The sequence below is a fragment of the Thamnophis sirtalis genome, unplaced genomic scaffold (assembly GCF_051295495.1).
Source record: "Thamnophis sirtalis isolate CommonGarterSnake01/CBP01778 unplaced genomic scaffold, rThaSir2_p1.2 scaffold_5, whole genome shotgun sequence".
Taxonomy (NCBI): Eukaryota; Metazoa; Chordata; class Lepidosauria; order Squamata; family Natricidae; genus Thamnophis; species Thamnophis sirtalis.
Genome location: NW_028261385.1, coordinates 2038536 through 2066190, shown reverse-complemented (window position 1 = coordinate 2066190; position 27655 = coordinate 2038536). Strand labels below are relative to the sequence as shown.

General features: G+C 45.8%; 1 protein-coding gene across 2 annotated transcripts in view; it reads left to right on the top strand.

Annotated features, from left to right (window-relative positions):
• Positions 1 to 27655, top strand: part of FAM219A (family with sequence similarity 219 member A) — a 63193-nt gene that overhangs the window by 2144 nt on the left and 33394 nt on the right. The window lies entirely within an intron of this gene.

Genomic DNA, 27655 nt, shown 5'->3' with positions numbered 1-27655 from the left:
AGAAGCTAATGAACCATTGAGTTGAGGTCCGTCTTTTTATTGCTTAGGGGTAGTTTTCAACTTACGACTCTTTGTTTAATGACTGAAGTTAGAAGAGCCCTGAAAAAAGTTACTTATCGCCAGTTTTCGCACTCGCAACTGTTGTAGCCTTTGGTCATGTTACCAAAATCCAGGCACTTGTCAACTGGCATGTATTCATGACAGTTGCATATCCGGGTATCACGTAATCCCCATGGGTAACTCTTCCCAGCCAACTTCCGAAGTACAAAGTCAATGGGGGAGGGGATCCAGATTCACTTAATGACTACATATTTGCTTACCTCCAATAGACCGATTAGATCCCACAGATTGGGCCTCCTCCGAATTCCATCTGCCGGCCAATGCCGGCTGGCGACTACCCGGAGGAGGGCCTTCTCTGTGGCTGCTCCAACCCTCTGGAACGAACTCCCCGTGGAGATTCGAACCCTCGCCACCCTCCAGGCCTTCCGCAAAGCCCTTAAAACCTGGCTGTTCCGACAGGCCTGGGGCTAAAGAGCTGTTGCCCCCGTCTCGAATGGTATGACTGTTGTGTGTTTTTAAATTATGCATTGTTATGTTTCGTTTATTTTCTGTCTGTACCCCCCTTCCCTGATTTGAATTGTGAGCCGCCCTGAGTCCCCTTGGGGAAAAGGGCGGCATATAAATGAAATCAAATCAAATCAATCAATCAAATTAACGGCAGGGACGCGCTTAAGCACTGTGGCAACGAAGGTTTGTAAAATGGGCGAAATTGCAAACCCTCGTTTAAAAACCGCCTCGCTTAGTTTAAAAACTGCCTTGCTTAATTAGAATGGAAATTTTGGGTTCAATTGTGATGGTAAGTCGAGGGCTAGCTCGGTCTGTTTTTTACGGGAATGAATGGCAGCTGCTAATCAGGGGTTGGTGTCTTCCGTGTTGGAAATGGGCTGCCTGGAGAATTTCCCTCCCTTGCCTGTGTATTTAATTGTGCCATATGTTTGGGGAAGGAAAGAATGATGCCTCTTGTTTTTTTTTTAATCTTGTATGTATAACAATGTGTACTTTCACATAGACGCCTACTTAGGCGTTGGGGTTTTTTCAACTAACTTCTCAGTCCGGCATTATTTCTCTCCTGTGGTGGTGGTGGTTGAGTGTTTGCGTTGTTCCCAATGTTTCATTTTATTTGATTGCCATATATACCATCCTGGAAACTGGTAGGATGCAGCGGAAAGGCGGTGGGGGGTGAGCCAGAAATATTTTAAATGAAGAATACTCATTTATGAACAACACCATAAAGATGAACGTTTGCTCTGCTTCCCTCTCTGGAACGTTTTAACCGCAGGCCGTAGTAACCTCAAATCATGAAAGCATCGAAGTTTTCTTGATAACTATTCTCCCTTGTAAAATATATGGATGTAAGCATGAAGTGATGGCTTGGTGATAAAAAGGATAGCAACATCATTCCAATAGCAGAGGTTACATTATGATAATCAGAACAGAGCTGGAAGGGACCTGGGAGGTCTTCTAGTCCAGCCCCCTGCTGAAACAGGGGATCCTACCTATACCATTTCAGACAAGTGGCTGTCCAGTCTCTTCTTGAAAACCTCCGGTGATGGAGCACCCACAACCTCGGGTGGCAAGCTGTTCCACTGGTTAATTGTCTTCACTTTAGGACAGTGGCTAGGACAGTGGTTAGGACAGAGCTCTGCTGGCTGAACAGTGGTTTAGGACAGTGGTTAGGACAGAGCTCTGCTGGCTAGAGAATTCTAGGAGTTGAAGTCCACAAGTCTTAAAGTTGCCAAGTTTGGGAACCACTGCTTTAGGAAGTTTCTCCTTAATTCCAGGTTGCTTCTGTCCTTGATTAGTTTCCATCCCTTGTTTCTTCTCCTGCCCTCTGATACTTTGGAGAATAAGTTTACCCCCTCCTGTTTGTGGCAGCCCATCAAATACTGGGAGACTGCTATTACGTCGTCCTCTCCCCCCCCCAGGTTCTTCTTTTCTCCAGATTGCCCAAAGCCAAATCCTGCAACTGTCCTCCTCCTGTTTTTGTCTCCAGGCCTTTTTTAAACTGCAATGTTAGAGGTTCAATATTCAGGTGGGTAATTTTTGAGGCTTGGGGAAGAATTAGCTCATGGATGAAGTTTGCCTTCTGTTTTGAGCAACGTTCCTCACAATTGCTCAGCTTTTCCTGCTGAAGAACTTGGCTTTTTTAAAATCTGCTTCAAGATGTGCTTTAATTGTATTAATAGATAGTAGAAATACACCGAAGGGAGGAGTAGAGGGATAGAAGAAAGAGGGGTAGAGAGGGTGGGAGAGAGGATGGGAGGGAGGGTGAGAAGGAAGGGAGGGAGTGTACCGGGAGAGGGGAGTGGTAGAGGGGGAGTGGAAGTAGGGTAGAGGGGAACGTTGGAGGGAAGAAGGAAAGTTGGAGGGGGGCGAAAGAAAGGGTGTATGGAGGGTCGAAGAGGTACATTGGGTTTCTATTTTGGGGGGTATTGTTGACAAGAGGAACGGCTGTGTTTATTGTTTATTGTTATATGGCCCCGGTTATGCACAGTATATATGTGACTGTACGAAAATGAAAATGGAAAATAAAAAACACAGTTACAAAGATGTGCTTTAATTGTGACACTGTGTTTCTATAATTCTGACCTTGAATTGATGCGTTTTTGAAACTCTTTATAGAGAGGAGCCGCACAGGGTGGTTGTGTACTGCAAATGATGAATAAAAAAGGATGTTAGAGGAAGGAATTGGTCCCAAAAAATGACAAGGAGGATACCAGGCTGCAGAGGATTAGATACAAAGGGGGGGACGACGACAAAACCACCCACTAATCCAGTGTTTCTCAACCTTGGCGGCTTTAAGTCCTGTGGACTTCAACTCCCAGAATCCCCCAGCCAGCAGAGCTGGCTGGGGGATTCTGGGAATTGAAGTCTACAGGACTTAAAGTCGCCAAGGTTGAGAAACACTGCACTAATCATTGTTGACTGGAAATCTTACTCGGTCTTCTTGTTATTTCTGGCAGATGTTGCTTCCATATTTTGCAATGATTTATTGCAAGTCTGAAAGCTTATTTAAGAGAACCTGCACTCTGGATTTTGGGCAGTAGATTCCGTTCTTGATCAGTGTCCAAACTGTTTTATCAGTTATCCTGTTCCAGCTTCTGTTTTCGTCTGGTTTGTCTGTGTGTTTTGATTTATAATATAAAGCTTTCTTTCTTGCTCTGTCTCTCTCTTTTCTCTCTTTTTCTTTCTTTCTCTTTCTTTCTCTCTTCTCTCTTTTATTTCCCTTCCCTTCCCTTCTCCATTCTTTTTCCTTCTCCTTTCCTTTCTCTTCTCTTTCCTTCCCCCTTCTTTTCCCCATCCTTCACCTTCCTCCTTCTCTTCCGTTCCCTTTCATATTTTCAGTTTTTTTTATTATTATTATGACTTCTGGAAAGAATATCCTCAGTCCCTAGGTAGCACCCTCTGGTTTTTAAATGCCTTTGCTTGCAGGCTCCTCTCTCTATAATCCTGAATGTTCAAGGTCAGATTGAATCAGAGAAGGTCGAAGGGGAGCCTCTTTCTAAGATTGTGTCAAATAAAAACCCATCATATCACGATGCCTGGGAATTTGACTCTTAACCTGTCTAAAGGGATATCATTGAGGGCTGCCACTGCCAAGTGAGATGAAAGGAACCATGGGTGCCCATCTAAAATATATTAATATCTAATACCTCATTTACTTATTCTGATGCACAATCGGTCTTTTGTTGCCTTTTCCTTATAGCACTCAATGTTTTTTTTAAAAAAAAACTTACAGAGCTCATTAACAGATTTCTCTCTTGTAAACAAGGAACAGCCGAAATCCTGACTCCCTCAAGGACAAGAAATGTCACAAGGGAAAGAGGGAAGCTATCAAGATTTGGCTTGATTTGCTATGCCAATTTCCCCAAATAAGCAGATATGGAAATGAAGATTGCATGCTTGCTCTTAGCAAGACTGAATAACAAGAGATGGAAGGGACCTTGGAGGTCTTCTAATCCAACCTCTTACTCAAGCAAGAGAGCTTATACCATTCTGGACAAATGGATCTCCAATCTGTTCTTGAAAACCTCCAGCGATGGAGCACCCACAACTTCTGGTGGCAAGCTGTTCCACTGGTTAATTCTTCTCACTGTCAGGAAAATTCCTCCTTTGTTCTAGGTTGCTTCCCTTCTTGATTAGTTTATTAGGGGAATAGCTTTAACATACACACACCAGGGGTGGGTTCCTGCCAGTTCTAACCTCTTCTATAGAAGAGGTTCCACAAATCTACCGTGCCGTTTAGAACCGGTTCCAGCTCCCTCCCCCCCGACCGTCCGCACATCATCAAGATGAAGAGTGAGAGGAGGAATTCTGGGAGTTGAAGTCCACAAGTCTTAAAGCTGTCAAGTTTGAATACCCCTGGGGGATTTTTTTCCTAAAGGGTTAGGGGTGCAAGAAGGGCCTTGTAACTTGACAGCTTTAAGACTTGCGTGCTTCAAATGCCAGAGTTTCTGAGCCAACATTTTGGTTGCTAAGCAAGAGCATTGTTTTTTTATTTTTTATTTTTTATTACACAGACAACAATGGGAAAGGGAGAAGATGGGGGGAAAAAAGGGGGGGGAAACCCATCTTCACATATAATATGTCGTTTGATCACAGGTGCATCCCTACTAAGTTTATACATCCCGTATCTCTCTGTTGTATATTTAATAAACACCACAATAAGCTAGGGTTTAAAAAAAAAAAAACAAGAAAAAAAAAGGGTGGGGGGAGGGGGGGAGGCCAAAAAGGACAAAAAAAAAGTCCAAAAAGGGAAAGAAAAAAAAACCCATCATCACATGCAGCATGTCGTTTGATTACGGTTGCTTTAACATCTACATCTTCAAATAATATTTACCATCTCAGATATTTCCTCTAATGTAACTAAAGGCCTCATTTTCCTTCTACAATATATTCAGTTAACATTAGCATTGCTTTGCCCCAGAGAATATACTTCTATTCATTGTTAATCTTGCATTTCATACCTTCATACAGAGATCTTATTCCTTCATTGTTCAACAAGGCATTGCTGCCTATATATACCAGTTTTCATTTGTTCCCCTATTAGAATTGCCTTATCAGCAGCGAAATATCATTATAGTAAGTTCTTAACCTTATACATTATATCACCAGACCTTATATTAGTACTTCCTTATATCATTGTTGAATTATTTCACAGCATAATTATATCATCATTTACTTTTTCCAACTAAGGCATAAGTGTATCATTTTTCATTTCCAAAATTTTGTTTTTTCCCCCCTTAGCCATTGATAAAACATAAGCAAGAGCGTTGTTAAGTGAGTTTCACCACATTTTACAAGTTGGCCATGCCCACCCAGTCACATGACTGCTAAGTCATTCCCACCCAGTCACATGGCTGGCAAGCCACTCCCACAAAGCAGGCCACACCTACAGAAGAGGTTCTAAAATAATTTGAAACCCACCACTGCCACACACCCAAACACCACTTCTTTGTGGTAGTCCCACAAATATTCGAACCCTGCCGTCATGCCCCCCACTAGACCTTCTTTTCATTAGACTTTCATTTGACCAGTGATGGCGAACCTCCTCTGCACTGAGTGCCAAAAAGGGAGCACAAATGCACTCGTCTGGGCCGCAAGAAGGAAGAGGAGCTGCCCAGGGAACAGGCGTGTGCCACAAAATGAACTTCTGGTTTCTGGTGCTCATGCTATTCCAGTTACTGGAGAGCATGGACACCCGACAATGAGCTGGCCGGGGCGCATGCGGAAGCCAGAAAAACAGAAGACCTGCATTTCCTGTTTCCGCCACTGCTGCACGCATGAAGTCCAGCTGATCGTTGTGGGCGCATGTGCACCAGAAACGTTGAAGAGGAACGGGTGATGCCACACGTGCCAAGCAACATGGCTCTGTGTGCCACTTCATAGGGTTGCCATCATGGGACTAGAGATATCCAATGCCTGCAGCCATTGTTCATATGTTTTAGTCTCCAGGCCCTTAATCGTCAATTACCTCCACTAGACCGATTAGATCCCACAGATTAGGCCTCCTCCGAATTCCATCCGCCGGCCAGTGTCGACTGGCGACTACTCAGAGGAGAGCCTTCTCTGTGGCTGCTCCGACCCTCTGGAACAAACTCCCCGTGGAGATTCGAACCCTCACCACCCTCCAGGCCTTCCGCAAAGCCCTTAAAACCTGGCTGTTCCGACAGGCCTGGGGCTAAAGAGCTGTTGCCCCCGTCTCGAATTGGTATGACTGTTGTGTTTTAATCATGCATTGTTTTTTATGTCGTTTTAAATTCTTGTTTGTATCCCCCTTCCCTGGTTGAGTTGTGAGCCGCCCTGAGTCCCCTTCGGGGAAAAGGGCGGCATATAAATAAAATCAACATCAACATCATCAACATTAATCGTCCTAGTTGCACTGCTCACACTCTTGCCAGAATCTCTACAATTTATTTTTTGGGACATCGTGGCAACTAAACCTGGATGCAACGTGCCGAATGTGCTCTTACCAAGGCATTCTAAAGCAGGGCCAACCCTGGTCCCTGTCTCCTGGGATGGAGAAGAAACTTCATAATGGGATGCTGGTTTGGTTTGGATAAGGTGTTTTTAATTGCCCTCATCTTCTCTCCAGCTTACGAGGCACTCAAGTTGCTTCGGCTTCCCTCTCCTTCCAGCCAGCTGGGAGGGAACGATCAGCCCTTACTCTCAGCACAGGGTGACTTACAAATGAGGTGGCAGGTGGCAGCCAATTTGCTTTACGGATTTGGGGGGTCTGAAATCAGCTGGGTTGCAGGATCAAGGGGAAAAGACATCCCGCTCCTCCGAAGACCGAGCCTTCTCGGGGAGGAAAAAAGGTTTTGCAGCCTGCTTCTGGTCCCTCTCCCCCTTTACCGGAATCCTTTTATTTTTATTCGTTTCAATCATTGAAATTCAGTCACAGTGACTCCAGGCCAGGGTGGATAAAAATCGATTATTATTTTTTTTTTTTTAAAGAACAGGGTTTTTAAAATTTAAATCAGATTTTTTTATATTTTTATCATATTTATTTTAGTCAAATGCTTTTGGAGTAAGAAAATCTATCTAAAGATACCATATTTTTCAGAGTATGAGACGCACCGGAGTATAAGAAACATCAAGGTTTTGAAGAGTCAAATTTTTAAAAAAAAGGTTTTTGCACTCTGCAAACCTCCCCAAAATGGCCCGTTTTTCACAAAAACGGGCCTGTTCCCCCCCCCAAAAAAGAGCATGAATAGCCCTTAGGAGGCTTGTAGTGTGTTTCTGGAGGGGGGGCAAAAACAAGCAAAAAATGGCCCATTTTTAGCAAAAACGGGCCCATTTGTCAAAAAAGGGGCATTAGGAAGCTTATAGAGTGATCCTGGGGGCTGGGGGGGCAAAATTGAGCAAAAAAAGGCCCATTTTTCGCTCATTTCTGCCCTCCCCAGGAGCTCTCTGAAAGCCTCCTACAAGCTATGCACAACCATTTTCGTGAAGGGGGCGGGTTTTGGGAGGCAACAAATACTGTATTCAGTGTATTATAAGATGCACCCAGATTTTCAGCCTCTTTTTTGAGGGAAAAGGTGTTTCTTTTTTTTATTATTATTAAATTTTTATTTCTCATATATACATTCACAATTATATGATCTCATAACTGTTATTAATAATACGTATTTGTAACAATTTTTCTCCCCTACAGTTGACAATATAATTGAAATTGCTTTCTTACCATCCCATAGATCCATCTTATTTTACAACAATCCTACTTCTTCTTCTTCCTTCCTTCCCTCCTTCCTTCCCTCCTTTCTTCTCTCCTTCTCTCCTTCCTTCCCTCCTTCCTTCCCTCCCTCCTTCCTTCCCTCCCTCCTTCCCCCTTCCCTCCCTCCATTCTTCTCTCCTTCTCTCCTTCCTTTCCTCCTTCCTTCCCTCCTTCCTTCTCTCCTTCCTTCCCTCCTTTCTTCTCTCCTTCCTTTCCTCCTTCCTTCCCCCCATCTTCTCTCCTTCTCTCCTTCCTTTCCTCCTTCCTTCCCTCCTTCCTTCCCTCCTTTTTTCTCTCCTTCTCTCCTTCCTTCCCTCCTTCCTTCCCTCCTTTCTTCTCTCCTTCCCTCCTTCCTTCCCTCCTTTCTCCTCTCCTTCTCTCCTTCCTTCCTTCCCTCCTTCCCCCTTCCCTCCCTCCTTTCTTCTCTCCTTCTCTCCTTCCCTCCTTCCTTCCCTCCTTCTCTCCTTCCTTTCCTCCTTCCTTCCCCCCTTCCTTCCCTCCTTCCTTCTCTCCTTCCTTCCCTCCTTTCTTCTCTCCTTCTCTCCTTCCTTTCCTCCTTCCTTCCCCCCTATCTTCTCTCCTTCTCTCCTTCCTTTCCTCCTTCCTTCCCTCCTTCCTTCCCTCCTTTTTTCTCTCCTTCTCTCCTTCCTTCCCTCCTTCCTTCCCTCCTTCCTTCCCTCCTTTCTTCTCTCCTTCTCTCCTTCCTTCCCTCCTTCCTTCCCTCCTTCCCCCTTCCCTCCCTCCTTTCTTCTCTCCTTCCCTCCCTCCTTCTCTCCTTCCTTTCCTCCTTCCTTCCCCCCTTCCTTCTCTCCTTCCTTCCCTCCTTGCTTCCCTCCTTGCTTCCCTCCCTCCTTCCTTCCCCCCTTTCTTCCCTTTCTTCTCTCCTTCCTTCCTTCCTCCTCTCCTTTCCCTTCTCTCCTTCCCCTTCCTCTCCTCTACCCTTCCCCTCTTCTTCCCTTGGGAAAAGGTTTTTCTTATACTCCGAAAAATATGGTAGTTTTCTATTTAAGATACATTCATAATTTAGTTGATTTAGTATGAAATGGAGCTTAGTTATGGCTGTATTTTTTGGAGTATGACAAACCTTTTTCCCTCAAAAAAGAGGGTGAAAATCTGGGTGCGTCTTATACACCAAATACAGCATTTTTAGCCTCCCAAAACCCCACCCCCTTTGCAAAAATGGATGTGCATAGTCTTTAGGAGGCATATAGAGGGCTTCTGGGGGCTGGGAGGGGCAAAAATGAGGGTCATTTTAACCCTCCCCAGCCCCCAGAAGCCCTCTATATGCCTCCTAAAGGCTATGCATGCCCTTTTTTTGCCATTTTCGCAAAAAACAGGCTGTTTTGGGGAGTTCTGCAGAGTGCAAAATTTTTTTTTGTTTAATTTGCCTCTTCAAAATCTTGGTGCGTCTTATACTCCAAAAAATACGGTATTGTGCAATATTTACATGTTTGGTAAACCCATTGGATGAATCTAAGCTTTGCAAGCTGAGAGAAAATGCCCTGCGTTGATGAGGCATCCACACAATTTCACAGTCGCCATGAGATAAATCATAAAACGAAGTTCAGGAATATTCCTTTGTCCCCGTGTTTGGCAAATCCAGGTACGCTACAACCTGTAGGATTGTTTGAAGAGAAATACGTCTGTACCACCGGGGTCCTCAGTTTGAGGAGGAAGGGCAAGCAGTAAAAATGAAAGGGAAACCACCTAAGCGGCTTATAAATGTAATATTAAAGAGCGCCTGTCATTCCAGATCCATCATGGCAGCGCCTGTTAGCGGGCATCCACTCACCTGCTGCTCTCCATGTCCCTCACCTTGTGTCCCTGCCGCATCACCAGCCGTCCCATTAAAGCGAACGAGACTGTCAGTGAATCAACACCGGGTCAGAGGAGGGGCTGATCCGGGACAGAGATGACAGCTGCTCTTTATAAATTATGATTCACCGTATTTTTGGAGTATAAGACCCAGCTTCCCCGCCCCCTAAAAGAGCGTGGAAATGTTGGTGCGTCTTATACACCAAATACAGCCATTTTTGGCCTCCTGAAGCCCCGTCTTTGCATCCCGTTTTTGTGAAAAATGGGCAAAATCAGGCCGTTTTTCAACAACATGGGGGTGTTTTTGCCTTCCCCCCACCCCCCGAGAAGCATTCTGCAGGCTTCAGCAGAGCTGGGGGAGGGGAAAAAATGTCCCCATTTTGGTGCAAAACAGGGGCATTTTTGCCTTCCCCCAGCCCTGCTGAAGCCTGCACAGTGCTCCTGGGGGTCAGGGGTGGGACAAAATTTTTTTTTCTTACTTACCTCTTTGAAATCTTGGTGCATCTTACATACTGGTGCATCTAATAGTCTGAAAAATACAGTAAATCAAATCAACGCTGCTCCAGGCAGCCAACAGCAATTAGACGCCACTACAGAATCCCCCATCCCATCCCCTGGTAATAACAACTAAACCCACCACTTGATGGGCTCCATATCCTTCTGGGGTCCCCAAGGAGCATCGAGGCAGGGCTAGTCTTGCCTCCACAGGGATGAGGTTCCACAGAGAACACACCTGCAACACTTTAGCAGCTGTATAAACTTAATCTCCAGTTGCAATGGATGGCTGTGAAGGTTAGACCATAAGGAAGGCTGGGCGCCAAAGAATGGAGACCTTTGAACTCTGGTGCTGGAGAAGACTCCTGCATTGAGTCCCTTGGACTGCAAGGCCATCCAACCGGTCAGTCCTAGAGGAGATCAAACCTGGCTGTTCTTTAGAAGGCCAGATCCTGAAGAGGAAACACAAAGGCTTTGGCCACCTGATGAGAAGGAAGAAGGACTCCCTGGAGAAGAGCCTCATGCTGGGAACGATGGAGGGCAAAAGAAGAAGAAGGGGACTTCTTCTATCTATCTGTCTGACTGACTGACTGCGTACCTATCTATCAACTTACCTATCTACCTACCTATATAATTATCTATCTATCTATCTATCTATCTATCTATCTATCTATCTATCTATCTATCTATCTATCTATCTATCTATCTATCTATCTCTATCTCTATCTCTATCTCTATCTCTATCCTATCCCATCCATCCATCCATCCATCCATCCATCCATCCATCCATCCATCCATCCATCCATCCATCCATCCATCCATCCATCCATCCATCTATCTATCTATCTATCTATCTATCTATCTATCTATCTATCTATCATCTCCTGTGAGTCCCTTGGACTGCAAGGCCATCCAACTGGTCAGTCCTAGAGGAGATCAACCCTGGCTGCTCTTTAGAAGGCCAGATCCTGAAGAGGAAACTCAAAGACTTTGGCCACCTGATGAGAAGGAAGAAGGACTCCCTGGAGAAGAGCCTCATGCTGGGAAAGATGGAGGGCAGAAGAAGAAGGGGGCAAGAGAAAATGAGATGGCTGTATGGAGTCACCGAAGCAGTCAGCGTGAGCTTCAATGGATTCCATGGGATGGTAGAGGATGGGAAGGCCTGGAGGAACGTGGTCCATGGGTTGGACACGACTTCGCAACTAACAACAACAACAAACTATCAGAAATGATCATAAAGCTGTGACAGTCAGATGAGATTCATGCCAGGCTAAATTCGAACACTAAGAATGAATCTAGTCTATTATTTAAAAAGAAAAAAGCCTAATAGGAATTTGATCAGGAAGGAGATGGGATTTCATGGCAGGGACATGCAGTCAGGGGAAGCAGAGCCTCACCAGTGTCATGATGAAAAGAAAAATTAAAAGGAAAAAGGCAGAGGTAGTTGCTGCCAGAGTCACAGTGGATGACTCTGCTTAGTGCTAACTGCAGGGGGAGGCGAGAGAACCATGTGCCTCCTTTGCATAAGGAATTTTTCGCCTTTTAACCCTTCGTCAGGGTTAAGCAAGGGTTAAAAGGCGAAAAATTCCTTATGCAAAGGAGGCACGTGGTTCTCTCGCCTCCTGCTCTGGCAGCAGCAACTCTTGCCTAAGTTGCCTTTTTCTTTTTACATTTTCATCACGGCAGACAAGAGGAGAGTTGAAATCCTCTGACACAGCTGGAAAAAAGGTATGTGGGTCCGAGGGAGGGGGCAGAGGGGAGGAATTCAAAATTATTTGTAAGTAATTGTAATTTGTTTTATTATAAGTAATTTGTGTGTGTGTGTCTGTGTGTGTGTGTGTGTGTGTGTTTTACCCGCCTCTTCTGGCACGCAGGCTGGCACTTTTTTATTTTTTTATTTTTTAAAGCCATGCGCTGGCATGCACTTTAAAGTGCCGTTGTGCCTTCCGGCCATAAAACAGGCCCTGTTGTATGGCCGGGCGGTGGCATGCACTTTAAAGTGCTGCGCGCCAGGCTGGGCGAGTCCCGGAAGACGGGCGGGAGATGGCGCAGGCGTCCGGAGCCCCTTCTGTCACCGTCCCTGAGGAGCCACTGCCGCTGCCTCACTCCTCCTCGTCTTCCCCGCACGTCACTGTTTCATGGATAAGCTACATAAAGCAGAATTGATGCAATGAACTAAATCAAGGCATCCCCAGTTCTCTCCCTTTTCATGTTGACTGAAGATTTAATCCTGGTATCATGGAGGGAGGGAAGGAAAAAGAAGGGAGGGGTGGAGAAGGAAGGGAGGGAGAGAGAAGGAAGGGGAAGGGGGAGGGAGGGAGGGGGAAATGAGGGAGGGAGGGAGGAAATTTAATTAATTGATATACCACCCATCTTGCTCTTTGGGGCAAATAGGTTACTGACACAGGTTAAAATACTATCAGATAAATAAATGTGTAATACCTTCTCACAAGAAACGTTTAGCTTTTTTGAGTTTTGAGAGGGCCTTTGTGCGTGTGTGTGTGTGTGTGTATGTGTGTGTCTTCATAGATAAGGCTACATAAAGCAGAACCAACGCAATGAAGTAATCAAGGCATTCCCAATTCTCTCCCTTTTTAAATTGATTGAAGATTTATCTGAAGGTATCGGGAAGGGGAGGGGAGAGGAAGGAAGATAAGAAAGAAGGAAGGAAGGAAAGATGGAAGGAAGGAAGATAGGAAGGGAGGGAGGGAGGGAGGAAAGATGGAAGGAAGATAGGAAGGAAGGAAAATAGGAAGGAATGGAAGGAAGGAAAATAGGAAGGAAGGAAGGAAAGATGGAAGGAAGATAGGAAAGAAGGAAGGAAGGAAATTAAATTAATTTACATACCTCCCATCTTGCTGTTTGGAGAGACTAGGTTGTTACTGGCACAGGTGAAATTCCTTCTTTTTTTAATTTTTAATTTTATTTTTTTATATAAACAATCCATTTTCCATTAACCAGTATGTCACAGGTGAAATTCCTATCGGATACATTCATGTGAAATTCCTCCTCACAAGAAAGGTTTAGCTTTTTTTTTAACTTTTGAGAGTTTCATGTTTATGTCCGTGTGTGTGTGTGTGTGTGTGTGTGTGTGTGTGTGTGTGTGTGTGTGTTTTCTGCTCTATTTGGCCTATTGACGTGAATCTGGGACTAGGAAACGGCTGCTTTGAACTTCCGTGTTGAATTAGTCGGCGTGTGTCACGTGGACGGTTGCTTCCCATCGCTGTCTCAGGTTTCCGTGTTACGTTTCCCAGGGATTTGTGACTAACATTCTTCATACAGGTATGTTGCAAAGAGGATGGAGAGAGAGTAACTGTGTCCCCTCTCTTCCAGTTTGAATGTGGCTTATATCAAATTTACAAGCTTAGGTAGCAAACAATAGCAATAGCAGTTAGACTTATATACCGCTTCATAGGGCTTTCAGCCCTCTCTAAGCGGTTTACAGAGTCAGCATATCGCCCCCAACAACAATCCAGCTCCTCATTTTACCCACCTCGGAATGATGGAAGGCTGAGTCAACCTTGAGCCGGTGAGATTTGAACCGCTGAACTGCAGTCAGCTGAAGTAGCCTGCAGTGCTGCACTCTAACCACTGTGCCACCAGGCTCTCTCTGTGGCTGGGTGGGTGCGTAGACTTGAGACCCAACTGGCTCTCCACCGCAGTTGAAATGGAATTGGTTGGCCGCATGGTGGGAAAGAGATTTCATGCTGGGGACTGTCTAGCAATTGAACTGCCACCGAAGGAGAAGGCCCTGTTAAGGTTTCCACCAACGCTACGACATGTTCTCCTTCTGTGTGGGAAATGCAGAAATTCTTGGATTATTTCTCAAGCTGTTCTCCTTTGGAAGAAGACCTGCTTTCGTAGTGACCCCACCGTTCTTGGCCACTCAGCAGAAGACTAGCCTGCGTTTCTCAGTTAAATCCTGCAAATTTAAAACGTTGCCTTTTCCATCAAATTGTGACCACCAGTGGCGAAAGAATTAGACCGCAGAATCCTAGGGCTGCAGAGAACCTCAGAGGTCTTCTAGCCCAACTCTGCTCAGGGCAAAAGATCTTTTTGCCATCCCAGTCAAATGGGTGTCCGGTCTATTTCTGGAAACCTCCAGTGATGGCGCACCCCTAACTCCAGGATACAGCTTCTTTTCCATTGATTAATTGTTCCCACTGTCAGGAAATTTCTTCTACTTAGTTCCGGGTTGGATCTCTCCTGGATAAGCTCCCCATGGATTCATGTCCTCCCTTCAGGAGCTCTGGACAACAGGCTGACCCCTTCCCTTTTGTGGCAGCCCCTGGATGGATGCATGGATGAAAGGATGGGTGGGTGGGTGGATGGAAGTGTAGGTGGGTGGGTGGGTGGGTGGGTGGATGGATGGAAGGAAGGAAGAATGGACGGATGGATGTGTGGATGGAAGGGTGGGTGGGTGGGTGGATGAATGGATGGATGGATGGATCGATGGATGGATGAAAGGGTGGATGGATGGGTGGATGGAAGGGTGGGTTGGTGGGTGGATGGAAGAGTGGGTGGATGGATGGATGGATGGAAGGAAGGATGGATCGATGGATGGATGGATGGAAGGAAGGATGGATGGATGGATGGATGGATGTGTGGATGGAAGGGTGGGTGGGTGGATGAAGAGTGGGTGGGTGGGTGGATGGAAGAGTGGGTGGGTGGGTGAATGGAAGGGTAGGTGGGCGGGTGGTTGGGTGGATGGAAGGAAGGAAGGATGGATGGATGTGTGGATGGAAGGGTGGGTGGGTGGGTGAATGGATGGATGGATGGATGGATGAAAGGGTGGGTGGGTGGGTGGATGGAAGGGTGGGTGGATGGATGCATGGATGAAAAGGTGGGTGGGTGGGTGGATGGATGGAAGGAAGGATGGATGGATGGATGTGTGGATGGAAGGGTGGGTGGGTGGGTGGTGGATGGATGGATGAAAGGGTGGGTGGGTGGGTGGATGGAAGGGTGGGTGGATGGATGGAAGGAAGGATGGATGGATGGATGTGTGGATGGAAGGGTGGGTGGGTGGGTGGGTGAATGGATGGATGAAAGGGTGGGTGGTTGATGGAAGGGTGGGTGGATGGATGGAAGGAAGGATGGATGGATGTGTGGATGGAAGAGTGGGTGGGTGGGTGGGTGAATGGATGGATGGATGGATGAAAGGGTGGGTGGGTGGGTGGATGGAAGGAAGGATGGATGGATGGATGTGTGGATGGAAGGGTGGGTGGGTGGAGTTGGGTGGATGGATGATAGATTCATACGGTTAGATACATATGGATGGATGGATACACACACACACACAACACACACACACACACACACACAGAGAGATGGATGGGTGGGGTTGGGTTGCTGGATGGATAGATATGGATGGATGGATAAATATGATAGAGACAATAGATAGATAGATAGATAGATAGATAGATAGATAGATAGATAGATAGATAGATAGATAGATAGATAGATAGATAGATAGATGATAGATGGATGGATGGATGGATGGATGGATGGATGGATGGATGGATGGATGGATGGATGGATAGATATGGATAGAGATAGACGGACATGGATGAATCGATGGATGGACAGACAGATATGGTAGTTAGGTAGGTATAGAGATAGAATAGCAGAGTTGGAAGGGACCTTGGAGGTCTTCTAGTCCAACCCCCTGCTTAGGCAGGATACCCTACACCACTTCAGACAAATGTATCCAATCTCTTCTTTAAAACTTCCAGTGTTGGAGCATTTACAATTACTGGTGGCAAGTTGTTCCACTGGTCCATTGTTCTCCCTGTCAGGAAATTCCTCCTCAGTTCCAAGTTGCTTCTCTCCTTGATTAGCTTCCACCCATTGCTTCTTGTCCTACCCTCGGGTGCTTTGGAGAGTAACTTGCCCCCACGCCATCATTTTCTCTGTGACAGCCCCTCAAATACTAGAAGTAAAACTTGGTAAAAAAATCTCTGCGTCAGTTCCCCAACTCTGCAGAATCGAAGCTGACAGGGCTCCAGCCTTTGGCTCCAAAAGGTTCTTTTCGTCTGGCCCTTAAATCTACATTTCCATTCTCCAAGACCCTAATTTTCTGCAACGGTTCCTCTTTTGATTTGTAAACCAAGGTGCTTGTAAGGAGACTTGATTAAGGAGCCTCCAGGTCTCAGGTGATCCCTCAAGATAAGAGCCGGCTGCTTTGATCTCAGGAATAGAAAAGTCATCGTCCGCTGGTATCGATTTTGATCGCTGGATATTAATCGCTCGCTGGTGAGCGCTGAGGCTTCGGGCCACCCCGAAAAAAAATAATGGCAGAAGTGATCAGGGTAGAGCGGTGAGATTTGTCAGATTTTCACACTCCTAAAGAGGCTAAGGGCCTCCAAGAAAGCTAATAATTCATCCAGGATGGCAGACAGAGTTTGAATTAGAAATAAAAAGTCATTTCTCAACCTTAGCAACTTGAAGATGTCCGGACTTCAACTCCCAGAATTCCCCAGCCAGCGAATGTACTACCACTTCCAGTACTATCTGTTAAGAATGATGTCACCCTATGAAGGGATCTGCTTCTATTTATACATCTGGCAAAGTCAGGAGTAGATTAATGCATAAGCCCCAGAAGAGGCAAACATACCTGTTCATAGGTAAAAGGATCTCACGTTACTGTAGGCAATGGAGCTCAGATTACTTCCTGCACCTGTTTTCATTCAGAAGCCAAAAGGGAGGAATAAAACAATAAAACAAGGAGGAAAACATCACCCATAAATCCAGAGGAGGGGCTGTGTGGGAATCCCAGATGCCAAAAGAAAAATAAATCCACTTGCAGATCTATTATTGTGCCGATAAGATAGCAAATGGTGGCCTTATATTTTATATATCAACTTGATTTAATCTACGCCGCTCACCTAAGAACTGATTCTCCCCCACACACACACATTTTTTAGCTTTCGGATAAAACATATGTTTACTATATATGTGAGAATTTTCTGGTAGGAAAAGAGAAATTTTGACCTGTTTTGAAGTTGCAATTAACCTGTCAGGCCTGCAGCCATCTTTTCTTTTGGATCTTTGGCCTGCCACACTTATTCTACTATGCATTTTCTATGGTGGGAAAATAGGAGGGGGGATTGTACCGAGTTCAATGATATGTAGCCATAACGACATTCTTTCTAGAAAGCCAAGGTCATCCTTTGTATCTGCACTTCTGCACCTGACCGGAACTGGATGGGTGGAACTGCCAGCATGACAGTGGGAGATTGGACCATGGGATGGGCTTGTGGGGGTGTGGGGGCAAGATCTTGAACTTTCAACTGGGTGGGGAAAATCGGGAAGCTTTCAGATTCGGGTTTTCCCAGATGTGCCAACATGTCTCTCTTCATAAATTGGAACTTTGAGCAATACTTTGCCTTGGAGTTTGATTTGTTTGAGGATGCTATTTGGAATCCTGACAGCAAGTAGAAAAATAGGTACCAACTTTGGTGGGAAGGTAACAGCGTTCCGTGCGCCTTCAGCGTCCAATCATGCTGGCCACATGATCACGGAGACGTCTCCGGACAGCGGTGGCTCTTCGGCTTTGAAACGGCGATGAGCACCGCCCCTTAGATTGAGGAATGACTAGCACATATGTGGGCGGGCGAACCTTACCTTTATCTAAGCAGTTTTCAGAGTCAGCCTCTTGCCCCCAACAACCTGGCTCCTCATTTTACCCACCTCGGAAGGAAAGGAGGCTGAGTTCAACCTTGAACTGGTGAGGATTGAACTACTGGCAGTGGCGGAATTAGCCTGCAACACTGCATTCTAACCACTGAGCCACAACGGCTCATGGAGGGAAGGGAAGGAAGGAAGGGAAGGGAAGGGAAGGAAGGAAGGAAGGAAGGAAGGAAGGAAGGAAGATAAGAAAAGAAAGGAATAACAATAGCAGACTTATATAGCACTTCACAGTGCTTTACAGCTCTCTCTAAGCGGTTTACAGAGTCAACCTCTTGTCCCCAACAACCTGGCTCCTCATTTTACCCACCTCGGAAGGAAAGGAGGCTGAGTTCAACCTTGAACTGGTGAGGATTGAACTACTGGCAGTTGGTGGAATTAGCCTGCAACACTGCATTCTAACCACTGAGCCACAACGGCTCATGGAGGGAAGGAAGGAAAGGAAGGAAAGGAAAGGAAAGGAAAGGAAAGGCAAGGCAAGGCAAGGAAGGAAGGAAGGAAGGAAGGAAGGAAGGAAGGAAGGAAGGAAGGAAGGAAGGAAGGAAGGAAGGAAGGAATGAATGAATAACAATAGCAGTCTTATATACCACTTCACAGTGCTTTACAGCTCTCTCTAAGTGGTTTGCAGAGTCAACCTCTTGCCCCCAACAATCTGGGTCCTCATTTGACCCACCTTGGAAGGATGGAAGGCTGAGTCAACCTTGAGCCTGGTGAGATTCGAACTGCCAAATTGCAGGCAGCCGGCAGGCAGCAGAAGTAGCCTGCAGTACTGCACTCTAACCACTGTGTCACAACGGTTCATATTTAGTTGGTTTAGTCTGCTGGTGGTTTCTGAGATATTTTGATGCGTGGCAGTGTTATCCTTTTCACAGCTTCTGTTGCTGCGTTGTACTCCAGTGTGTTGTTACTTTGATTTATATATTTCCAAACCGATGATGAAGCTTGTTTTAAAATCAACCATTGTTTGGGTTCGTACAACTTCAACGATTTAGTCCAAATAAAAGGTAAGTCCTTGACTTACAACCATTCCTTTTTATGACTCTTTAGCCTTAAAACAGCCCTGAAAAAAGCGACTGACGGCCAGTACTCGCATTTATGACCGTTGCAGCATCCCACTGTTCATGTGAATTGAATTTCGGTCATAAATTGAGGAACACCTTATTCGCATTGCAGTAAGTGGGAATAAATCACTTTTTTTTTTCATACGTTGCTTTTTTTCCAGTGCCATTGTAACTTTGAAAGGTCACTAAATGAATTACTGTAAGTGGAGGACAACCTATAAAACATTTTTAAAGTCCAGAATGCCCAGATAACATTTCAAAGTGGCTCAAAGAGACAGCTCCTTAAATCACAAGAAACAACGGATGTGTTCTGACTGAGGCTTCCCAAGAGCATGAAGCAAGATCCTTGTCCTGGCAAAAACCCCTTTGATCTGGACTACTGCAACGTGCTCTACATGGGGCAGCCCTTGAAGAGCATTCGGAGACTTCAGCTTGTCCAGAATGCAGCCGCGCGAGCGATTGTGGGTGCACCTCGGTTCACCCACGTAACACCTATTCTCCGCGAGCTGCACTGGCTGCCTATCGGTCTTCGGATACGCTTCAAGGCGCTAGTCGTCACTTATAAAGCCCTTCATGGTATTGGACCTGGGTACTTGAGAGACCGCCTGCTGCCAATCACCTCCACTAGACCGATCAGATCCCACAGATTAGGCCTCCTCCGAATTCCATCCGCTGGCCAATGCCGACTGGCGACTACCCGGAGGAGAGCCTTCTCTGTGGCTACTCCGGCCCTCTGGAACGAACTCCCCGTGGAGATTCGAACCCTCACCACCCTCCAGGCCTTCCGCAAAGCCCTTAAAACCTGGCTGTTCCAACAGGCCTGGGGCTAAAGAGCTGTTGCCCCCGTCTCGAATGGTATGGTTGTTGTGTGTTTTTAAATTTTGTATTGTTATGTCTCGTCTTTTTTATTCCCTTGTCTGTACCCCCTTCCCTGATTGAATTGTGAGCCGCCCTGAGTCCCCTTCAGGGAAAAGGGCGGCATACAAATGTAATCAATCAATCAATCAATCAATGATCAATTTACTATGAATTCTATTCATTCACATCCAGCAAAGTCTTTCCAGGGAGGATTTACAGTCACAGACCTCATCTGGCTTGGAGAGCTGCCAGGCCGATATCTGCAGAACTTGGCAAGGAGTCCCGGAGAGTCACGAACCAATTAAGTGAACTAATTGTCTCCTGCAAACTCCACTCCCCTTTTGCTCCCTTTTATTCCCTATGGGAGGGGCCATTCATCGTCCACCTGTGGCCTTACTCCCAAGTCAACTCCTGTTCTTTAGCTGTTTCCTTTGTCTGGCAACTCTGTGCATGAGCACACTGGGAACAGGCTCCAGCTGTTCCTCTGCCTCACTGAGGTCTGACTCTGAAGGCAGCTGATAACCGTCAGATGGCCCTGGCCCCCTCTCTGCCTCCGACACAGAGGCCTCATCAGAGACTTCCCCAGACTCCAGGACTGGCCCGTGTTCCTCCCCAACCTCCCCAACCAATGTCTGAATCTGGCCGCTGGTGGGCCACAACAGGATGGAAGCTTATCAAGGAGAGAAGCAGCCATAGAAGTAAGGAGAAACTTCCTGACAGTGAGGACAATTAACCACTGGAACAGCTTGCCACCAGAAGTTGTGGGTGCTCCAACACTGGAGGCTTTTAAGAAGAGACTGGAGAACCACCTGTCTGAAATAGGTGGTTGAGCAGGGGCCTGGACTAGAAGACCTCCAAGGTCCCTTCCAACTGTGGTATTCGACAACCCTTTGTCCAAAATGGTACAGAGTCTCCTGCTTGATCAGGGGGTTGGACTAGAAGACCTCCAAGGTCTCTTTCATCTCTGTTATTTTGTTATTCATTGGAATATAAGGTGGGGCGGAGGTATAGCACAATCACACTTGCAAGATTCTGTTGTTACAACCCAGGGGTGTCAAACTCAATTTCATTAAGGCAGTGGTTCCCAAACTTGGCAACTTTAAGACTTGTGGACTTCAACTCCCAGAATTCTCCAGCCAGCAGAGCTGACTGGAGAATTCTGGGAGTTGAAATCCACAAGTCTTAAAGTTGCCAAGTTTGGGAACCACTGCATTAAAGGAACACATCAGGGCTGTGGTTGACTTCAGGGTGTGTGTGTGTGTGTGACTGGGTGGGCGTGGCCAGCTTGACACCACTCCCCAAACTGCTGGTATGTTTCCTCTTTGCACTGGGTAGACTGGGTTGAAGCTATTGGGTAGACCGGACCAATGCCACGCTGGCCTGATCTTTCCTACTTGCTAAAGTAGAAGAATGTGGGTTAGACAGCATCACCACCAGATGGATTCGTAACTGGCTGACCAACCGCACTAAACGTGTAGTCCTCAATGGAACTGCATCATCATGGAGGGAAGTATGCAGTGGGGGACCCCAAGGCTCTGTTTTAGGCCCAGGACTCTTCAACATCTTCATCAATGATTTGGATGAGGGAATAAATAGGGAACCCATCAAATTTGCAGATGACACCAAGCTGGCAGGAATAGCCAACACTCCAGAAGACAGGCTCAAGATACAGAAGGATCTTAACAAGCTTGAACATTGAGCACTATCTAATAAAATGAAATTCAATGGTGAAAAGAGTAAGGTTCTACATTTAGGCAAGAAAAATGAATGCACAGGTACAGTATAGGTGGCAACTTGCTCAATAGTAGTAACTGTGAGAGGGATCTTGGAGTCCTAGTGGACAACCATTTAAATAGGAGCCAGCCGTGGGCAGCAGCTGCCAAAAAAGCCAACACAGTTCTAGGCTGCATCAACAGAGGGAGAGAATCAAGATCATGTGAAGGTTTAATACCACTTTATAAGGCCTTGGTGAGGCCACACTTGGAATGCAGCATTCAGTTTTGGTCGCCACAATGTAGAAAAGATGTGGAGACTCTAGAAAGAGGGCAGAGAAGAGCAACAAAGAGGATGAGGGGACTGGAGGCTAAAACATATGAAGAACGGTTGCAGGAACTGGGTGTGTCTAGTTTAATGAAAAGAAGGACCAGGGGAGACATGATAGCAGTCTTCCAATATCTCAGGGGTTGCCACAAAGAAGAGGGAGTCAAACTATTCTCCAAAGCACCTGAAGGCAGGACAAGAAGCAATGGGTGGAAACTAATCAAGGAGAGAAGCAACTTGGAACGGAGGAGAAATTTCCTGACAGTCAGAACAATTAACCAGTGGAACAATTTGCCACCAGAAGTTGTGAATGCCTCAACACTGGAAACAGAGCCGAGGTGGTGCAGTGGTTAGGGTGCAGTACTGCAGGCCGCTTCAGCTGACTGTTATATGCAGTTTGGCGGTTCAAATCTCACCGGCTCAAGGTTGACTCAGCCTTCCATCTTTCCGAGGTGGGTGAAATGAGGACCCAGACTGTGGGGGCGATATGCTGACTCTGTAAACCGCTTAGAGAAGGCTGAAAGCCCTATATAAGTCTAACTACTATTGCTATTGCTATTGCTAACTTTTTAAGAAGATGTTGGATAGCCATTTGTCTGAAACGGTATAGGGTTTCCTGTCTAGGCAGGGGGTTGGACTAGAAGACCTCCAAGGTCCCTTCCAACGCTGTTATTCTATTCTATTCTATTCCTCTTCACATTGGGTAGACCAGGATGACCCTGCAGGCTGGATCCGACCACATTGTGGGGCAAATCCGGCCAGCAGCCCTTGAGTTTGACACTCCTGCTATAACCAATCACAATAAAAGTCATTTTAGCTTTCCAGCAGGATTGTTTTCCTGGTCTAAAATTCCCAGCCAGGCTGACCATACCTGCTTTGAAGTAAAACAAATACGTGGATTAAATCTCCCATATCAGAATACTGATGATCTCATATAAGCCTAGTTTGTAGCTAGGGGTGCAATGTTTGAAAAAATAAGCCATAATTTAATAGTCAATCTGGTTCCTCCGTCTCACAGGTCCCACAGATCCTAAGTCTGCTTTAAGAAAAATCTATAAAATATCCTTCACTGAAACTCAGGCTAGGAGCCGATCTGAAAAAGCTTTCACTTCAAGCTATAATAGAAAGGAACTCAGGACCCAATGTCAATTTAATGTCAAACTGGAAAATCCTAAGATCTAGGGGCCTCCCCGACTTCCGTTGATTTAATCGCAATTCCAATTTCTTGAACAAAGAGGCAAGCTTAATAATCTCATTTTCTCCCTGGGCGGTAGCTACAAACTCTCAAATTGGACGGACACACACACATACACACACACACACACACACACACACACACACACGCACACACACTTACACACACACAGAGAGAGAGAGAGAGAGAGAGAAACACACACAAAATCTACCGGTATCTCTTCTTCTCTTGAAGAGAGATTACAAATATATTATTTGAAAAGCTAGGATTAAGTAATTTGATAAATGCTTGAAAGCTCATGATTGATGCTAGAAGTGCATATTGAAATATTGAATAATGCAAAAAAGGAAGGAACTAGTCTTTAAATATTAGAATGATTGGGGAAGAGGAGAAAAGGGGGGGGGGGTAAAATAGAATTAGAAATAAGAGAGTGATGAAAGAAATGTCCTTCTGGGTTCGGCTCCAAGTGGGGGAAAAGACACTGGAGACATGGAGGCTGCTTGGAAAGATGGTTTTAATGGTGGACAGGGCCACATGGCTTGAGCCCTGAACAGAAAAGGTGATCACATGCTTGAATGTTGGTGGAGAAGAAGAGAAGGGCTGAGGGAGGGGCTTGCTAGGCTTTTTATACCCTGTTTAGTCCCACCTCTCTGTTTCAATTTCAACTATTTTTTTATTCAAAGGCATTCTCTGATTTGCAGGATTTTATCAACCTGGATTTGCAACCTGGATTGGATTGTGAGCCGCCCTGAGTCCCCTTCGGGGGGAAAGGGCAGCATATACATGAAATAAGTTCAAATTCAAATTCAAATTCCTGTTTCCTGCGTAAGAAGTGTATTCTGATTGGTTGTCAGACTCCCATGGTGCCATGCAGGGGGCTACTCTCTAGGCTGTGTTTTGAATCCTGGTTTGGTTGAGTTCTCAGATGCCATGTGCTCAGTTGAGTAAAGTTCCAATATTATCATGCCTTTCTGCTGTAGCTGCTGGTGAAGTCTTTATTATGTAAAGTGACTAGCTTGGCCATGTCAATGGCCCATTAACAAAGTGTAGATGGGCAGGAAGCTACAGGCAACTATTCTGTCTTTTAAAACATGTTTCTTTCTCCTCACATCCAGAGAAATATTCTGCCTTTTCGATATTTCCTAGGATATTTCATTTTTCTGGGAGAGGGCTGGATGATAACTTCCCACAATCGGAAAAATAGCAAAAACAGATGTTAAGATGATACAATGTATAGTAGAACTATGAGAAGGTTTAGAACTGAAGGATGATAGTAGAAATTACATGTCAGTAAAACTAACTGGGAAGTCGGGGGGGGGGTTGGGGGGGAGGGGAGGGGGAGGGAGGTAAACATTTGTAAAAGTTTTTTTTCCAAAAATTTTCAATAAATAATAATAATAATAATTAAAAAACTAAAAATGAAAATAAAATGTAATTACTAGGAATAATACTGTTATGTTTATTGGTATTGAACCGGATAACTCTCAGGAATCAAGCCATTCACACAATGTGGGGTATAAAATAAAATAAAACTTTATTAATTAAAAAGAGAACTATATTATTTGGAGTACAGCAAACATTGCAAAACTGTTAATGGGGTTTCTGACTCATATGCACCTTCCCACGTACATCACAAATAGAAGAAGCAGAATTATGAGGTTATTTAATTTGTCTAAACGCTAATTTCTTGTAATACTTCATTTTAGAAAGAATGTACTATTTTTCTCTTTGCTTTCTTGTATATCGGCTGGGGTTCCACCACAAAACCGCGTTCGACTAAAGGGCGTTCGACGAAACCGCATAACTGACGTCATCACAGCTCAACAACAGCGCAGAGAAAAAAGCACGCTGTAAACGCTAAACCTAAAATTAACCCCTAAACCTAACCCTAAACCTAACCCTAAACCTAACCCTTAACCTAACGCTAAACCTAATCCTAACCCTTAACCTAACGCTAAACCTAACCCTAAACCTAACCCTAAATCTAACCTTAAACCTAACCCTTACCTTAAGTTGAATCGGCTTGCTTTCAAAGCGCTATTTAAAGCGCCCTTCTTTCTCCGCGCTCGCTGTTGTCGCCCTGTTGATGACGTCAGCGACGCGGTTTAATCGGGCGCGGCTTAGTCGAGCGCGGTTTTGTCGTGCCACGATTGGCTGGCAAGGTGTATAAAAAAAATTCCCTTAGCAGAATAACAGAGTTGGGAGGTCATCTAGTCCAGGAGTCCCAAACCTTTAAGACCTCAGGGACCACTAAATCCATCATTTTAAATCCCACGGACCACTAATACCATCTTCCTAATGACCGGCTGGGCAGACGTGGCTAGGTGGTCATGTGACTGGGTAGGCGTGGCCAACTCAATGTCACTCATGTCAAGGGGCGCCTCACTGGCCTCTACTCACCCCTCCCCTCCCACTCCTCACCTGCCCGGCGGGCTCCTTAGCACCCCAACAGGAAGCAACGGTTGGAGCTAAGCAGCCCCCAGGAGAAAGAGTTGGCCAAACAGCTCAGTTCAAATTGGATCTGACCGAGAAGGAGGCTCAGCAGAAGCACCTCACTGAGGACTAGGAGCATAGGCCTGCGGGAGTGCAAGGCCAGGTGCCAGCGCCTGGAGGCTCAGCGGGCTGAGATGGTCAGCCAGTTCCAGGCCATGATGCAGTCCCACTGGAACGAGGCCCTCCGGCTCTTCGCCCCCACGGCGCTTCCTTCCAGCCTTCCCCCAAAGTGGGTTGGAGCAGAAGACCCGTGTGCCTGATGGTGACTTGAGGTTCTGCTAAACATCTGGAGAAAGACGAGTAGTTCTCCAGAAACCTTGGAAGAAAGGAAGGACAGGGATGACTCTTCTTATAAGAGCCGAGGTGGCGCAGTGGTTAAATGCAGCACTGCAGGCTACTTCAGCTGACTGCAGTTCAGCAGTTCGGCGGTTCAAATCTCACCGGCTCAAGGTTGACTCAGCCTTCCATCCTTCCGAGGTGGGTAAAATGAGGACCCGGATTGTTGTTGGGGGCAATATGCTGACTCTGTAAACCGCTTAGAGAGGCTGAAAGCCCTATGAAGCGGTATATAAGTCTAACTGCTATTTCTATTGCTATTTATATCTATATCTCTATCTCTACCTATATCTATCTATCTATCTCTCTATCTCTCTATCTCTATCTCTATCTATATATCTCTATACCTATACCTATCTCTCCCTCTCTCCCTCTCTCTCTCTCTCTCTCTCTATCTATCTATCTATCTATCTCTATATATATCTATATATATCTATATGTATATCTATATATCTCTATATCTATATTAAAAAGAGCCGAGGTGGCGCAGTGGTTAAATGCAGCACTGCAGGCTACTTCAGCTGACTGCTATCTGCAGTTCGGCTGTTCAAATCTCACTGGCTCAGGGTTGACTCAGCCTTCCATCCTTCCGAGGTGGGTGAAATGAGGACCCGGATTGTTGTTGGGGGCGATATGCTGACTCTGTAAACCGCTTAGAGAGGGATGGAAGCCCTATGAAGCGGTATATAAGTCTAACTGCTATTGCTATTGCTATATGCTGACTCTGTAAACCGCTTAGAGAGGGATGGAAGCCCTATGAAGCGGTATATAAGTCTAACTGCTATTGCTATTCGTTTTCCATGCCTTTCGTACAGCATTCAGTGAGGTCTTGACAGAGGAGTCGAGAAACCAGTCAAGAGCTGAAGGCACATAATTCAGAAAGCCAAGGCTCCAGTCCCATCTGAATGCCCAGCGCTTGTCCTCACTAATTCTCGCAAAAGCTGCCTTAATTGAGAGGAAACAGCCCTTGCCAGCTGCTGAGGCCCGGAAGCCGATTCCTGTGCACAAATACCCGCACCGAGGCTGCAATTCAGAGCCACCGAGAGCAATTTCCCTTTCTTTGTGAAAGTAATATCTGAAGTGACCCGAAGAGACTGCGAAGGAGGAAAAAAGCCATCACGATTCATCACCGATTCTCGCCGGATAGAATTCAGGGCAGCTTTTACGGCAGGATAATGTAAAAATAAACAGCAATCTATATAAACCAACGAACAGATGGGGATGAGCCAGTCGTTAGGTAGAATGGATATCAGGCAGGCAGCTTCCAGAACCCACGAGAAGAGCCTGCTTTGCAAGGCCCTTCCAGAATGCCACCCCCCCGTGGGGTCCTGGGTGCTCTCTGAGCTTGGGGGCTTTAGCAATAGCAATGGCAGTTAGACTTATACACCGCTTCATAGGGCTTCCAGCCCTCTCTAAGCGGTTTACAGAGTCAGCATATCGCCCCCAACAATCCGGGTCCTCATTTTACCCACCTTGGAAGGATGGAAGGCTGAGTCAACCTTGAGCCGGTGAGATTAGAACAGCCGAACTGCAGATAACAGTCAGCTGAAGTGGCCTGCAGTACTGCACCCTAACCACTGTGCCACCTCGGATAGATAGATAGATAGATAGATAGATAGATGATAGATAGATAGATAGATAGATAGATAGATAGATAGATAGATAGATAGATAGATAGATAGATAGATAGATTAGATAGATAGATAGATAGATAGAGCAATAGCAATAGCAATTAGACTTATATACCGCTTCATAGGGCTTTCAGCCCTCTCTAAGCGGTTTACAGAGTCAGCATATCGCCCCCAACAACAATCCGGGTCCTCATTTTACCCACCTTGGAAGGATGGAAGGCTGAGTCAACCTTGAGCCGGTGAGATTAGAACAGCCGAACTGCAGATA